This window comes from Pelodiscus sinensis, chromosome 3 (assembly GCF_052426305.1).
Source record: "Pelodiscus sinensis isolate ZL-2025 chromosome 3, ASM5242630v1, whole genome shotgun sequence".
Classification (NCBI taxonomy): domain Eukaryota; kingdom Metazoa; phylum Chordata; order Testudines; family Trionychidae; genus Pelodiscus; species Pelodiscus sinensis.
Genome location: NC_143054.1, coordinates 150,427,071 through 150,443,594, shown reverse-complemented (window position 1 = coordinate 150,443,594; position 16,524 = coordinate 150,427,071). Strand labels below are relative to the sequence as shown.

At 41.4% G+C, this 16,524-nt stretch overlaps 1 long non-coding RNA gene across 1 annotated transcript in view; it reads left to right on the top strand.

Moving 5' to 3' along the window:
* Positions 1–3,357: 3,357 nt before the first annotated feature.
* Positions 3,358–16,524, top strand: part of LOC102447732 (uncharacterized) — a 36,657-nt gene continuing 23,490 nt past the window's right edge. The window contains exons 1-2 of the long non-coding RNA XR_331510.5: positions 3,358–3,495; positions 4,774–4,931. This is a non-coding gene — a long non-coding RNA (uncharacterized LOC102447732). The remainder of the gene's footprint in view (positions 3,496–4,773; positions 4,932–16,524) is intronic.

Below are 16,524 nucleotides of genomic sequence, written 5' to 3'. Positions count from 1 at the left end.
AAAGGTGCACTGCCTCTTAAAACAGGCACTTCTCTGAGCCATGTATCATCCACGCTTCAGGCTGGAGCAGCTCTTCTGCATCTCTCCCTCTCCCAGACTCCTGCTCTGCAGAGATGTGGTACAGGGGGAGGGGCACCTTGACGTCAGCACTCCCCTCTTCCCTGCACCCCTGCTCTGCACCGCTAGCAGAAGAATCCCACAACCAGAATAGCTGCAGGACTCAGTAAGGTGGAAGGAAGGGCAACTAAACACAGGTTGCTGGCTGGAAGTGTGTACTCTCTGCTAATCAGCTGGGCGGGCTGGAGAGAAATGCTTTTGTCCACCCCTGAACTACACTCAGAAGTAAAGATATTCTCCATTTTCAGTGCAGAGCATGTCTTTTGTCAAGTAAAGCTAAATGTGACAAACTGTAAGATTGTTACTACACCATTTGGATGGCATACATTAGAGTATATGTAATTTAGCATTGGTTCTCTTCAGAGGATACTTCAAAAAGTGATTTTACAGAGTGAGCAGAAATTTCAAGTTTGTGACATTATAATGGCTATGATTTTGCCATGGGATTGGACCTTATACAAACAATAAAAAGGTGTCATTTTTGCTTAATACTGATATTAAATGATCAAAGATTGGTCTAAAAGAAGTTAATTGTATTGGACATATATTGAGCAAACATGTCTTAACTGTTGATCAGGATAAAATAAATGAAACACTTTAAAGCTCAAATCAACCTGTGGGGATTAATGGCATGAGAAACAATCTGACAAAATTCATTATACATCTATTTCCTATTGCTAGAAAATGATGCTGCCTGGCACTGGGAAAAGACATAAATAGGTATTTCAGCAGTTTAAAAACACTGATCACCAATTCACCAGCTTCAAAATACTTCCAGTTAACTATGCCAGTTATTGTGTCAGAAGCTGCATCTTCAAAAGGATTAGGTGCAATCCATATGCAAGAGCAGCCAGCTGCATTTTCATCAAGATCCCTAAACAAAACAAAAAGATCAAGAAGGAGATGTTGGCACTTGTGTATAACTGACTTATGCCCAACATTTGTTTGGGAGAGAAAAAATATATATACAGAAGCCAAGCCAATATTACTTGAAATTTTACTTAAACACACTTGCTTTTATCACCACATAGAATCCATCACGAGCTGCTAAATCGGCAAAGATACTGTCTCAGTGGAAAATGTAAATTGGGTAAGGAACTGTATATGTTACTCTTAGCAATACAGTAAACAGATCAATCTTACTGGAAAAGGATGCTGATGAATATGAAATTCATCAATGGGTGCAGAATTCATATGAATTCCAAATTTGCAGTATTCCAAACCAAAATACAGAGAGCGCTGGTTATATATAAACTGAAATTAACAAGTTTTTCAAGGAAGGCCCAAAGAAATAGAAGAGAGAGATTCAAAATAAGGCCAAATTGACCACATAAAAGAGAAATCAATGAGAACAACCATCTGCTAAATGAAGGAAGACCAGTTGTTCTACAATTTCTGAGAAAAGAAATGATCATACAGAGCACTCATCTACGTAATGAAAAATATAAGCAAAGGGCAAGAAACTATTTTCTAGCCTAGGGTGAGTGCTTAGATAACAAAGTAACTCATTGTATACATGTAATTGCTTCCAAAGAGCACCGGCAAAATGCAAGGTCACAAAGTCCTAGAAAATTCATGGAAAAGACTAGTAAGAGATTTTTAGTTGAAATGTATTAAAGAATTTACAGTAATTATTACTCTAAATTCATGCCTGTTCCCAAACTAACACATCAAGTATAATGGTGGATTATCCACATCAAGTTAGTCATTCCATACAGTGTCTTAAACTATACTCATCACTTCTAATAGCACACTGAGCAATGTGGTACACTTCCCCTCTCACAACATGAAAACCAGGGAATATCAGAAATTCTGATTTATGAAAATAGGTCACATTTTTCATATCACCTCCAAACCAAAATACATGCACAGAGTCACAAGACAGAATCATTCTGACCATTCAACACCTCCTAAAAGTAACCTGTGAAAGAAAAACTTTCATTTCCTTTTAAAAGTTTCTTCCCCCCTCCCAACACACACACACACACATTTTACAGGGAAAAGGGAGGAGGGGCTTGGGGAAGTTTCCTCTTGTGTTTTATGTTAGAAATTCAGATCCTATCTGGATTGGAAGACTGACTCTAGGGCAGTGGTCTTCAACCTTTCAGAGGATGAGGTCACTTTTTGAATTTAAGTGCAATCCAGGACCTCAAACCCAAATACTTTGCCCTACCTCCTTTGTGTCTCTTCTCCAAGGCCCTGCCCCTGCTCACTCTATCCTTCCTTCCTCCCCTATCCTTCCTCCCTTTCATCAGGCAGGGGCAGAGGGCTGGCACATAGGATCTGGTCTTTGGCTAAGGAATTTGGAGTGTCAGAAGGGTCTCTGAGCTGAGCCTGGGGCAGGAGTTGGGGTGCAGGAGGAGGTTCAGGGTCAAGTTCTGTAAGGGAGTTTGGGTCTAGGAGGGCTCAGGGCTAGAGCAGAGGCTTCGGGTGGAGGAGAGGGTACATGATTGGGACAGGGATTCAGGATGCAGCCTCCAGGGGGACACTGTTTACCACAGATGGCTCCTGTGTGGTGGTGAAGTGGGGCTAAGTCAGGCTCACCCCTGCCCTAGCCCTGCACCACTCCCAAAAGCAGCCAGCAAACTCTCTCCATCCTAAACCCTGTTGTGCTTCCCACCCTGGTTCTGTGGAGATAGATGACAGGGTGGGAGAGGGGAACAGGTCCAAGGCAAAGGGCAGGAGCTGTGCAGCAGTGGGGTCCTGCTCTTGGCCAAACCAGTCAAGATCACCTATCAGAGGCTCCAAGATCTACCCGTAGATCCTGATCTACAGGTTGGTGACAACTGATCTAGGGCTACGTCGAGATTACAGGATTTTTTTTTTTTTAAAGTGGCCTTTTTTCGGGGGGGAGGGGAGGAACTTCACCTGCATCTAGACTGCCGTCGCATTCTTTTGAAATTAAAACGAAAGAACGCAGCGGGTTTTTTTGACAGCGGTAAACCTAATTTTATGAAGAAGAATGCTTTTTTTTTTTTTTTAAAGAGTTTTTTTCAAAAAAAGGCGTTCTTGAACACAAACAGCGCTTTTTCAAAAGAGAGTGCCCAGATTGCCTGGGTGCTCTCTTTTGAAAAGCAGATCACTTTTTTGAAAGTGCTGTTGCTGTCTAGATGATCTCTTTCGAAAGAGGCTTGTCTAAATGTACCCTTGAGGCGCGTGTGTCATGATTATGAGGGTTAGCCAGCAGCCTGGGGATTAAGGGGTTAACTACACCTAGCCAGGTGGAGTGACCAGTAGGAATGTAGGTGGGACTTTCAACCTGGGACAAAGGAATTTGGGTTTTCTTTTCTCCCTTTTGTCTCTGGGGGAGAGTTCTCTGCAGCTACAGAGAGGGACAAGCATGTCTCTCTCTCTCCAAGACACCATTCTTCATTTTCTGTAAGTAGGATAAAGTTTAGGCAGTTTCGTTAGGTTTTATTGTTTTATGGATTGGGTATGGGATCTGAGATCTGGCACTGTGTAAAAGATGTTTTGGCTTTTCTTTGTAACTAAGTTCTAGGCCAATGGAGTTTCTCCATGAGTATATTTTGTTACCTCCCTATCTAGTCATTATGTTTGCAAGAGGAATATTGTTGTAATAATAAAAGTTCTTTCTTTTCTTTTTATTAACCTGGCAGTGGTTAATTGTGTGCCTTGATTTTTATTTTAGGGGTAAGATTTCCCAAATGATCTTTCCCCTGATTTCTTTATCAACATTTGGGTGGTGGCAGCGGAAGTTTTATTCCCAAGATCTAGGTTTTTAAGATTTTGGAGGGAGTTTGATACCAAAGCCTGGTAGATAAGGCTTTGGGGTACACTTCCTGGCCCCCACTTCTGCATTTATCATGCCAGAGTGGGGAAGGAGCCATGAGGGAAGGAGCCATGACAGCGTGTAAACTACATTCCTCTTTTGAAAGAGGAATGTAAATTAGGCAAATCGAAAGTGCAAATGAAGCATGGATTTAAATACCCCACACTTCATTTGCATATTTGCATCTGAGCACTTTTTTGAAAAAGGGTTTTTCGAAAGTGAAAGTACAGTTTAGATGCAGTTCTTTAGAAAAAAAACCCCTTTTTCGAAAGAATCTGAACTCATTTTTTCAGGAGTACAGGTTTTATAAAAAAAAGGGGGGGGTCAAAAGAACCGCATCAAGACTGCACTTTCACTTTTGAAAAACCCTTTTTCAAAAGCGGCGAGGAGTCCTGTGGCACCTTATAGACTAACTGAAGTGTAGGAGCATAAGCTTTCGTGGGCAAAGACCCACTTCGTCAGATGCATGTAGTGGAAATTTCCAGAGGTTACATGGTAACCGGTAACACGGCTACCCCTTTTTCAAAAAAGCACTTGGACGCAAATATGCAAATAAAGTGGAGGATATTTAAATCCGTGCTTCATTTGCACTTTTGATTTGCCTAATTTACATTCCTCTTTCGAAAGAGGAATGTAGTCTAGACATAGCCTAGATGTGCTACTGAAATGGCCACATTCTAAGAGCCAGGGAAGTAAGAGATGAGCAATTGAGAGAGAAGGAATATTTTGGTCAGACTATCTAAAACTGCGGCTTTATCTGGGATTTATTATCTACAATGAGTAATTAGCACGTTGAAAAAAAGGAAATGTTTGTTAACCCTATTCTTCCTTAAATTGAAGAATTAACACTCTATGTTCCTTTACAGCTTCCAACAAATCCTCTTCAAAAAAATCAAGGAAGACCAGAGTAGACAGTCTTGATATTACAAAGACAAAAAAAAAAAAAAAAGACAGAAAAATTCCCCCCACATCCAGGCCCTCTCTTAAACATCACAGAAAAGCAAACCATCTAGCCCACAGAGAGGTAAGAAGAATTAATTAATTTGAATGTCTGAGGAGGTTAAATGCTGTATGCTGTATTAAAAAATTGTGTTGCACAAAGAAAAATAGAGAATACACAGAAGATATTGCTCAACGGTAATTTCTGTTTTGCTTTGAAAAAAATTGTTTTCTTGGGCATCCCACATGTCTTATGAAAATGCATATTATAAACTATTCTGAGAGAGCACTAAAGCACCCCCAAATTCAACAAGCTAGTGTACAGTAAGATCTACACCACAGCTTGTACACATAGAGAACATTGAGCAAGCAAATTTCCACTTTGTTCAGAAAAGGTGCACAATGTTCCCAGAGTGCTAAACCAGACATCAATCTGTTCCTCAGTATAGGTTGGCTCTGGAAATTATTTTTTCTCCAATCAGTACAAGGCATAAATGCAACTGTCTACCCCCAATTCAGGAGCACTTAAAAGAAGGGCACCTTTTCCTCTTCTGGCAAGCATAGAATCACAGGCCAAACACTGAAACAGCAGAGAGGCATTATCTGAAAAAAGGAGGTTTGTACAAGAGGTACCCAGTTGCGAAAGCGAGCTATGTTTTAACTACACAGTTCATGCCCTGGTTGTGGGGATTCCACAAGAACGCAGGGAGATGGAGTATTTTTTTAAACAAAATCAACATTTTACATTATGAATTATGAGCTGCGATTGCAACCTCTACCACATAAACAGCAGCATTCCTGTATCTGCTACCATGAAGCTTTATCAAATTCCACACAGCCAACAAACAGCTCTTTCATTATTTTGTAAAGACAGAAAATTTAAACTTTGTCTCATTTTCCAGCTCACTGGTGTACTCCACATATCATCAGTGGGAAAGGATCCTACTAAAATAAACCAACTATTTACTGAAAATAATGGAAGACTCCCTTGTAAGGATGAAAGGATATTTTCATTATATTGTAACAACACCAAGGCAACAGTCAGTCATTAGGTGTATTAGGCACCGCATAACACACAATGAATAGACGGTCTCTGCTCCCAAAATTGTACATTACAAGTGTAACCCTGTGGCCTGAAACTCTAGAGGGTAAAGAGCAAATACTGGGGAATATAGGGAAAGCATGGTACAGGCAGAGCATCGCTTGCATAAGATTTCTAACTAGAATTCCTGGAGTCACTCTAACCATACACACACTCAGAATAGGTTGGGTATAGTAGACCTGAACAGAAAGAGGGGAGAAGTGTTTCTATCTTGAGTCAAGGCCTCTGTTCAGAGTTTCTCTATGTGACTGGCTTACCTTAACTGAGAGCCCTGAGCTATTGGGAAGATTGACAAAGTGTGGTGAAAAGAATTCTTTGCAGAGGACAGCAAAAGAGTCGAGTGAATGCTGGTGTAGTCTTGCCCACCCATTCATTCCATATAGCTGAAAACACTCTCGTGGGCTTAAGTGGCTGGGTTAGGTGATCAAGAGGACAATACCCAGTAGTACTTCCCACCAGGCCAGAGAAAGTCCTTCCTGAGTGAACCTTTGGCCCCAAGAGAACCAGGATTCTGGCATTGTGCTATTCATTGACTCCAAATGGTGGCTCTAAGATGCGGGGAGCGGGGCGTTATTTGCTTATTGGAATTATTGGCTTCAAAATAGAAATCTGCAAATTTCACATTGCAGATTTTGCATTTTCAATTGGGGAACAGTTAACAGACTACTGCCATAGTTAATGTGAGATGTTGGATCTTTGGTTCAGTGTTGACTCAAATGGGAGACAAACACATATTCTGTCATTAACCTGACTTCAGCAGCAAACGAAGATAAATTCTTACCAATCTATTCCACAAGGACCAAACAGGCTCAAAGAGCACACTTCAAGGTGGACTGATTTTAAAAAGGAGGCACTAGCTGAAATATGTTTTTTAAACAGAAATTAAGTCAGTTGTATCAGAAAGCATCAATACAGGTCTGGACAGTAGCATGCACAGCAGAGGTACGAAGTTAGACTCTCTAGGTGTTTCTGTGGATTTTTTTTTCCTGCTTTGTTTGTACCATTATTGCCTGTATCTGAAGTTTTTGGTTTATAGCAGCATTTTCAAAGTGTCCGTTGATGTTTAGGAATGTACAGATATTGGATATATTACAGACATAGGACAGACAGAGTCCCAGGTACAGGACAATAGTAACTGGAGAGGGTTAAGGCTTTTCTACAAGCCCAGGATGTAATCCCAAGACCCGTGTGGAGCTGAGGGAAATATTTCTGTCCCAAAATTTTTACTTTTCATTTTTTGCCCTTCAAGCTTTTACTTTGCCACAAAATTAAACTAAAATGGCCATTTTGACAACGAAAACATGAAATTTCACATTGCAGATTTTGCATGTCGCATTCCTCAGATTTGTCACCTAAAAAGAATGGCTCAGATTTGGGAATCTCCCTAACATCCTCCGCCCTGAAGACCAAAGCAAAGAATTTATTTAGTTTCTCCATAATGACTTAATATCCTTTAGCATCTCGATCGTCCAATGGGCCCGCTGGTTCCTTAACAAGCTTCCTGCTTTCTGGTGTACTTAAAAACATTTTGCTATTACTTTTTGAATTTTGACTCATTTCAAATTAAGCACCAAGTGTGTGGAAAGTCACTCTTCCAAACATTTGACTTTTGTTTGTTCCAGCAGTTCAGTATAAGGAATCCTGTTCCAGCTGTTCAGTATAAGACCTGTCATATTAAAATGATCCCTATCTTGATTTCAGATTATTAGAGGAAGTTAACCACTTAAAGCAGGTGCCAGATAGCAATGAAGCTTGATCTGAAAAATTGTAAATCAGAGAACAGTTGAGAAACTAACAGCAAACCCTTCTGCCCCGTTATATATTCTCTGGTTTGCCACATTCCAGCTTCAAAAACCACTCTGCTTCTCTAAATTGTTAGCAGCTTTTATAGAGAAAGACAAGTGTTTTATCACTTTTAACTTCATTTTTGCATCTGTTTTGTCATTTAGCTACAGCAGGTTGTATTACAATGAGACAATTAATGAGGAAATGGATACAAACATTTTTATTTCAAATAGCAGCTCTCGGACAAGATCTGGAAAACAGAATCAAGCCATATGATTGTAAAAGAAAAAAACCTGAACAAGTGGGCATCATGCCACTATTTGTGAATACTCTGTAAATACAAGCATCATAATGGGGAGGGAAAAAATGTACATTTTTCACTTTAGTCTGGCTTTTTTTATTAATGTGGCCCTTTTTGTTTCACGTAAATCCAAACTTGAGCATGGCACATCAACAAACAGGATCATTTATCTTTTCATGAAAAACCAAACATGGCATACCCATTCAGAAAAAGCAGCATATACAAAATACATTGCTAATAACTGAGGTCTTCCTAATGAAAAAATAATCATTTCTGTGACTCTCTGTAATACATTTACCATGCACATGGTTCATTTGTAATTACATTTAGCGAAGAAATGTCCTTTTAGTTTCATAATTTCCTGAAGATATAGAGGCAGAGGAGGAATGCATATGACTGAATTCCTCCTGGAAAGGAGAGGCACTTGAGTGCTTGCTACAAGAGGCAGAAAACTCTTCTTGATGTAAATCTTGAAGAAATGTCCTTTGACTTCAGGGAAACAAACATTCTTTCAATTTTATTAACATTTTCTGAAATATTTATCTGCATTATGAAGTTCTTCTGAGAAAGCACAAGAAATATGTTTAATCCTATTAGAGATATGAGAACTGGAAAATAGTCTTTTTTTTCCTCCAAACCCCCTCTCCCCCAAGTATTGAAAAATACTGATGAATATAAAATTAGATAGACCGCTACAGATAGATCAGTTGCAAGCCTCTAGATTCTACACTTTTATGTCACTGAAACATTTGGCCTATCAATATATTTTGCCTATTATGCCAGGCAAGGCTCTGACTCCACAGGAGAATAGCACTGTAGATCTCTGCAGGAATATAAGACCGTTTTTTTCCAAGTAAAACGTTCCCTAACTCTGCAAGGGAGGTTGGCAGTGGATCTCAAACTCTGGCCTGTCTTTTTAATACCCCTACAATAGCTCAGTTGGATTGAGACCAGCTGTTGGTGCATTACCATTTGTAAATGCTTAAAGCGACTACTCCTTGTTTTCTTGGCAACATTTACTATGGAGGGGAAAAAAACTACTTTCATTCAAACATTAAGAATTGCTGGATGCCAGCTTTGGCATACACAAGCCATTGTTTGCACAATTCTCTTCAACAAGTTCTCAAAAAAAAAATCAACCCTGTAGGCAGGAACTGAGCCCCCATAACTCAGATTTACAGGGTCCACCTAGTCTTCATTTGAAAGAATATGCATCTCTAGTCCAACCGTTAAGAGCCACAGACCTATCAAGGCTTCAGTTTTCCAGACACCCCCAACAGATCACCTAGGTGACTCTCTCACTAATGATTATAATGACTTCCCTATGTACATCTAAGATTAGCAATTAGAGAGATTGAATCTTTCATTTTATGCGGCCCAAACTCACAATTTAGATTTTGAGAGTTTGGGGAAAAAAACACAAAATGCACATTTTAACCAGGGTTTTATAAGAGCAAAAATGCTCCCATAGACACTTATATTTTATGCAGGTTATACATATTAGAACACCACCATTGGTCAGAGCAATGAAGGACACAGACTTACTTTTTATTACTGCTATTCAGTTGAAAACAGCTTTTGTGACCTTTCATTTTCTCATCCCTCCCAACCATCCCTACCAGCACTTGGTGCGCTGGAAATGTCTAAGCATGAATGCTAACATCTCAATAGTTGCAGCTGCTAGTACAATAGGATTAATTTGCCATCTACCAACTCTAATGCCCTTCTGTTTCATCTTCTTTCCCCACCAGGGGCAGTGGTGACAGCATCTGTTTCACTGTTTTTTAGTGGCGTCTTTTGTGCTGCTGCAGTTAAGGGTCTGTCATCATTTCCATTGCACACACACACCTTCCTTGAGGGAAGACAGAGTTTACAATAACCTATCCCAAAAAAAATTTTGGGTTGCAAGTTGGCACTTGCACCTACGAATGAAACATTTTAACAAAAATTGAGGATGTGGAACACACTAGTATTCTGTTTTTTAATTAACGTAAAAATAATAATGGCTGTAAGCAGGTTAAGATGTTTGTTGACTTTTTTTTTTTTTTTTTAACAGTTTTGTTCCAAAATAAATCCCACTACGCTTTTAAATGAAATCTGGCAAGATATACCTTATTCTTTATTTATTCAGAAACTAATAAAGCAAGTGACGGGGCCTAGCCCAAAAAGTGTGTAGCCCAAATTTTCAAAAGTAACTAGTAATTTAGGTGCTCCTATTTGAATGCCCAACATGAGATATTTTCAAGAGGCACAATTTGCAAAAAGTGCCACGCATCTGCCCTCTGAAAATTCTTTCAGATTACCAACAGTTATTTGTATAGCATCTTATCTCCACCCAGGGAATTTTTGCTGTTTGCTACTGTAACATTTGGGGGTGGGGATTATTGTGGCCCAGCCAGCAGAGACAATGAAATCTACTAACAGATAATGGAAATTTCCATTAGCTCCTGGTTCTGAAGGTACCTATGAAATATACTCTCTAGCTTGTCTGAGTGCATGGATTCATTGCATATCACTTCATGAGAGAAGAACTTCCCATGGCTTAGAATTACTAGTCAGCATATTGAAATAACAACTCACTCCAAAGAGACTTGCCTAAGAGTACCAGAAATAGAGCATGACAGTGTAGTTTAGAGAGCAAGTGAGATCATTCAAATCCCAGAAATACACAAGAGCGATGAGCGATACACCGTCATTTTCAGAAGACTCGAAGGCAATTGAACCTAGTACAGTTGCACCTCCCAAAACCGGAATTCTCTAGTCCAGCAACATTAATGGTCCGACAGGACCACAGATGTTCCTTGATCATCATCCTTGTAGCCTAGTGGCAGGAGGGCAATCCAGGAGGGGCCAGGCTGAAGCAGCAGGATAGGGCAGAGGCAGGGGCCTGCAGCCGCCTGCAGCAATGGGGCTAGAGCCAGCAGCAGCCCCCGGCAGCTCCCAACAGCCTATGGCACTGGGACTGGGTCAGGGCAGCCCCTGGAAGTGCAAGATTGGGCCAGTGACAGCCTGTGGCAGCATGGGGCCAGAGTCAGAGCCCCAAGAAGCCCACAAAAGCAGGAACAGAGCCTGTGGGCTGTCATGGGGGCAGGAGCCTGTGCTCTCAGCAGTCCACAGCAGAGGGACTGTGGCCAGGGCTGGTGGCAGCCTCAGCAACACATGGCAGCATGGGGCTGGAGCCTCGTACAGCCCACGGAAGTGGAGTCAGAGCCTGCAATCTATTGCAGGGCTGAGACTGGAGCCTGAGCACTCAGCAGCCCCTGACAGCCTGACCAGGGCCAGTGTCAGCCCCTAGAGTCCAGCAGGCAGCCTGGCAGGGGCTGCAGGTAGTCCCTCCTGGTCACTGGCAGAGTCAGAAGCTGGGGGCTGTGGCAGGGAACCTTCTCTAGTCCAGAAGATTCCCTGGTTCAGATCCAGTCAAGTCCCAAGGGAGCCAGATCAGAGCTGTCCAACCAGTACAGCTACAGTTAGCACAGCAAGTATTTTCCCTCACACCAAAGACATTTTTAGTATGGACCTATGGTGCATATTCAGGCTTTGCTTTATTGCAAAGGAACCCTGAGCCAATGTAACAGGCCCAAAATCTCTGGAATGAAATTACTCCAATGCACTAGGCTTTCCATATTATAGAGAGGAAAGGTTCAGGAAGGAGCTGCTCTGATCTAACCAACCTTTCCAGAACCCTATTCTCTGGGAGTGACATTCACTATAGTTTGGATTTCCAGAACGAGGCTCTTGTCAAAGGACTAGAATGGTACATAGGGCCCTCCAGCAGACACCAGCCAGCAGAAAGAGGAGACCTGCAGGAGGCACTTTGGCAGTGACCTGTTAAAGGGTATAAGGACTAGGTGGTTCTGTCTGATTATGGCACTAGTTCCCCATTTGTCCTTTGTCAAGTCATATATCCATTCTGTGTTTCCAGAGATTTTGGACCTGTTACATTGGCTCAGGGTTCCTTTGCAATAAAGCAAAGCCTGAATATGCACCACAGGTCAATACTAAAAATGTCTTAGATGGTTGAGGGAAAATACTTGCTATGAGCTGAAAAAGGTACTGAATAAGAGAGGAATAAGTATTATTATTAATTCTTGTTAGTGTGAGCTAAAACACTTTGCCCTCGGGTCCCTGCAATAGGTAAGAACAAAAATTAAAGCCAGAATTCAGAGGATCCGTCTGGATTTTCAGGCTTCTCTGAATTTCCCAGCAATTTGAGAGCTGATGAAAAGACACCTGAACATTACTTTGATCCACTGTTTCCATTGTGTAGAAAACTATTTGGAGGCTGAACACATTGCAGAAAATGTGCCACATCTCATTGCTTTAAAAACCAGGATGGATGAAAGAGGGGAAAGGAGGAAAAGAGAAAACAAATGTACCTCCCAGAAATACTATATTCATGAGCTGGATGAATTATTTAACAGACAACTGAAAAGAGGAAACTCAAGAGAAGCATACAAAAAATACAGCCCACAGTGTATTTGGACACTTTTGCAGAAGCCCATGACAATGAAATACATTTTATATCACTGTTCATCTTGCCAGCAGAGAAGGCTAGTTTGCGGCTGCCCACCTCGCAGCACTGAAAAAGCAAGTGCCCGGTGGGTATCATTCTCCATTATCTCTCAAACCTTTGCCACCAGCACGTGGATAGAAGCGCCGGAAAATGAAAAGTGTGTATATTGTAAGCGTTGGTTAAACAACCCCACAGTAATTCTTATTTGCTGGAGGTTTTAGAGACCAGATGTAGGATTGGCAGGGTCTGGGAGCTGGCTGTATTGTTCTAGCTCATTTAGAGCCAACATGGAAAGAACACGGAAAGCTGCATTTGTGCTTGTGTGTGTGTTTGTCTTCTGCCATCCACTAGTCTAAGGTTTCTTGGATTCACACTGGCATTAAAAAAAAAACCACCAGGTTGGTCACTGTCCAAAAGAAATATGACTTGTATCAGCTGCTGCATGAGAGTCTCTCAATTGCCACTGCTAAGCTGCCTATTTTGCAGTAGCAAGTGGCCATGTGCTGTGACACACTGATTGCCCACTTTGGTGGTATCAGTTGCTAGAATAAGGGCAAACAAATGGGGAACCAAATATAAAAAGCAGCCAGCAGCATTGAAGAAGCATTACAGCTGCCAGGCAATAACTTAGATAGTTACAGCTGCCATCACCTAGTTCACGCAAGCTTTTTAATATCTTTTGGCAACGCTCAGTGTCACAGCACAAAAGGAAAGTTGGCACTTCCTAGCATACTTTGTTTGACATAACTGTAGGCAGAACCCAGCTGATACCTTCATCAATGTGTATGTTTGCTCGCTCTTAAGGTACATTTTAGCAGATCAAACATTGTTTTTCTCTTTCTGCTGCACACACCACTGTTAAATCATAGGTTGGAACCAGCCCAGATTAATAGGAGAGAGCACAGTATGTTGGAGCATACGGCCAGCCCCAGCAGCAGCACCCCAGATAAGGGAAAAAAATAATTACTGCAGGAAAGGGGTGGGGGAGGGAGGAGGCTAAAAAAATAAATAGATATACGGCTTTCCCAAAGCGTTTTCCCTTCTAGCCAGGAACTGCAGCAGCAGGAGGAGGAGAATCAGGCCAAAGTCTCTTCTCAATTTACCATACTTATAAAAAACCCACAAGCGCAGACAGTCACATCCATATAATTAAAGCATCGACATCCCTTACTGTGATTTACAATCCACACCACCAGAAATACACTGGTGTTCCCAGGATTTCATCAATGTTTCATCTGGTGCTCTTGGCACATTCAGCCTCTTGGTTAGATGCAGCACATGCTATGCCCCAAGCCTCATTTGCTCAGCACTGGGGAGGCACGGAGCAGTACCCCCACTTGTCCTAGGGAGGACAATCAGTATTAAGTGTGTCAATAGAGCTGCTTGATTTGCCGCTATGGCACCTCATCCATCAGGCACTGGTAAAGTCTAGCCTGAAATGCTGGATCTTAAGGCTGTTTTTCAATCATCATGAGTCTTCTATATGGCCCAAGAGTCTCAGAACAATGATGATATTATTTCATAGCATCAATAAGTGACTCAGTGAAAATATACAGAAGAGAGAAGCCTGTGCCCCAAAGAGCTTACAATCTAAACTGACTTCTTGTGTTAACATTTTTATTCTTCTCTATTGACCTTTGGAGCTATTCAATTTTTACCTTATTTTATTTATATTTTGTCCTAGGCTACGTCTAGACTACACCCCTCTGTCGGCAGAGGGATGTAAATTAGACATTTCGAAAGTGCAAATGAAGCAGGGATTTAAATTTCCCATGCTTCGTTTGCATAATCACGTCATGGAACTGTTTTGAACAAGCGCCATTTCAAAAGTGAAACTACGGTTTAGACACGGTTCTTTCAACAAGGGGGCGCTTTTTCGAAAGATCCTGTCCTCCGAGGAGGACAAGCGCCCCCTTGTCGAAAGAACTGCGTCTAGACAGCGGTTTCACTTTTGAAATGGCACTTGTTCAAAACAGCGCCATGACACCATTATGCAAATGAAGCATGGGAAATTTAAATCCCCGCTTCATTTGCACTTTCAAAATGTCTAATTTACATCCCTCTGTTGACAGAGGTGTAGTCTAGACGTAGCCCCATAAGAGAAACTCCAAGACCTAGACTTTTCACTTTCATTACCATTATTTATTATGTTTACAGTACTAAAAAATTTCACTAAGAGTATTACAGAACAAGAAAGAGGACCCATCTATGCTCCAAAGAGATTTGACATAAGTAGTGAAGGTAACAAGCAAACAAAAAAGAGGGAAATGGAGAGCAGTAGTATCATTATCCTTCATCTTTCAAAATGGGAAACTGAGGCACGGAAAGGCAAAGTGACTTAGCCCAGGTTGTGCATGTCTGTAAGAGAGCCAGAAATTGAAACCTGGTCTCGCAAGTCCTAGTCCAGTGTCTGAACCGACTATCACTGAATTTGAGTATGGTTTCAGTATCTTCACTGAAATCCAAATCCTCTTTTTGAGGTGGGCATCTACCTCTACAATGGGTTGAGCCAAATCCCAGAACCGAACACCCTAGAATTATTGGGAGTTCCAGATCTGGACCTGAATTTTGTGCATTAAACCTTTCTATGGCCCCTATTCAGGAATGTCTAATGGGACTAACGTCATATGCTTAAGTAGCTTTCAAAATCAGGGCCTATGTAATGGCTTATTATAATGATTTATAACTGACTGACAACCCCTCACAACTCCTCCCCTTTCCCAAAGACAACACCTCTCCAGTCATAAGGAGGGAAGCAAGGTAACAGGCCACTTCACATGTATTTCAAAGGAGTATTCAAGTGAAGTACTTACACTAAATCTCTTCTCTTGCATTTTGCTCTGACACTCCGAGGAAGGCTACGTTTGTACTGTGCACCTCACAATGACACAGCTGTTCTGCTACAGAACGCGAAATATAAAGGGCGAGAGGATTCACTTTGGTCTGCCTGAGAGAGGAAAATTGATTCGTATCATGGAGCAAACTGATATTAATAATGGGTTGCTAAATAAAACTGAGTTACAGTAGGAGGGGATTGACTGTGGCTAGCGAAGGGCTGTGTGAATTAAATGAGACCAGGAGAATTAACTCACTGCTAAAGGAGAAATGAATCCTGCCTGGGTGGGCTTGGGTTTGTTCTGTTTGGGGAGGGAGGAAAATGGTGAAGAGTGCTGGGGAGGAGAGTTGGTTTTGATTTTTGAGGTCCGGGGGGAGGGTTATGCTCAAAGCAAGAGAGAAGATGGCTCACAAGATGCCCGACCTAAAAGTCTGTACTATGAAAAGATGGTTTATTAGATGATGAGCTTTCGTGGGCCAGACCCACTTCCTCAGATCAAATAGTGGAAGAAAGCAGTCACAACCATATATACCAAAGGATACAATTAAAAAAAAATGAACACATATGAAAAGGACAAATCACATTTCAGAACAGGAGGCGGATGCAGGGGGGAGGGGAAAGGAAGGAAGGTAAGTGTCTGTGAATTGATGATATTAGAGGTGGGGAGAGTGGGATGTTTGTGAGTTAATGGTATTAAAGGTGATAATTGGGGAAGCTATCTTGGTAATGGGTAAAATAGTTTGAGTGTTTGTTCATTCCTTGTTGGAGAGTGTCGAATTTTAACATGAATGACAGTTCAGAGGATTCCCTTTCAAGTGCAGATGTAAAAGGTCTTTGTAGCGGAATGCAGGTGGTTAAGTCATTGAGAGAGTGTCCTTTCTGGTTAAAATGGCAAGAAACTGTTTTTTATTTGTGATCTTGTCTGATATCTGTTTTGTGGGCATTAATCCTTTGGCAAAGTGTCTGGGATGTTTGACCAATGTACATAGCAGACGGACACTTTCGGCACATGATAGCATAGATTATATTTCTGGATGCGCAGGAATATGTGTTCTTGATCTTATAACTCACTTGGTTAGGTCCAATACATCTGCACTTGAAAGGGAATCCTCTGAACTGTCATTCATGTTAAAATTCGACA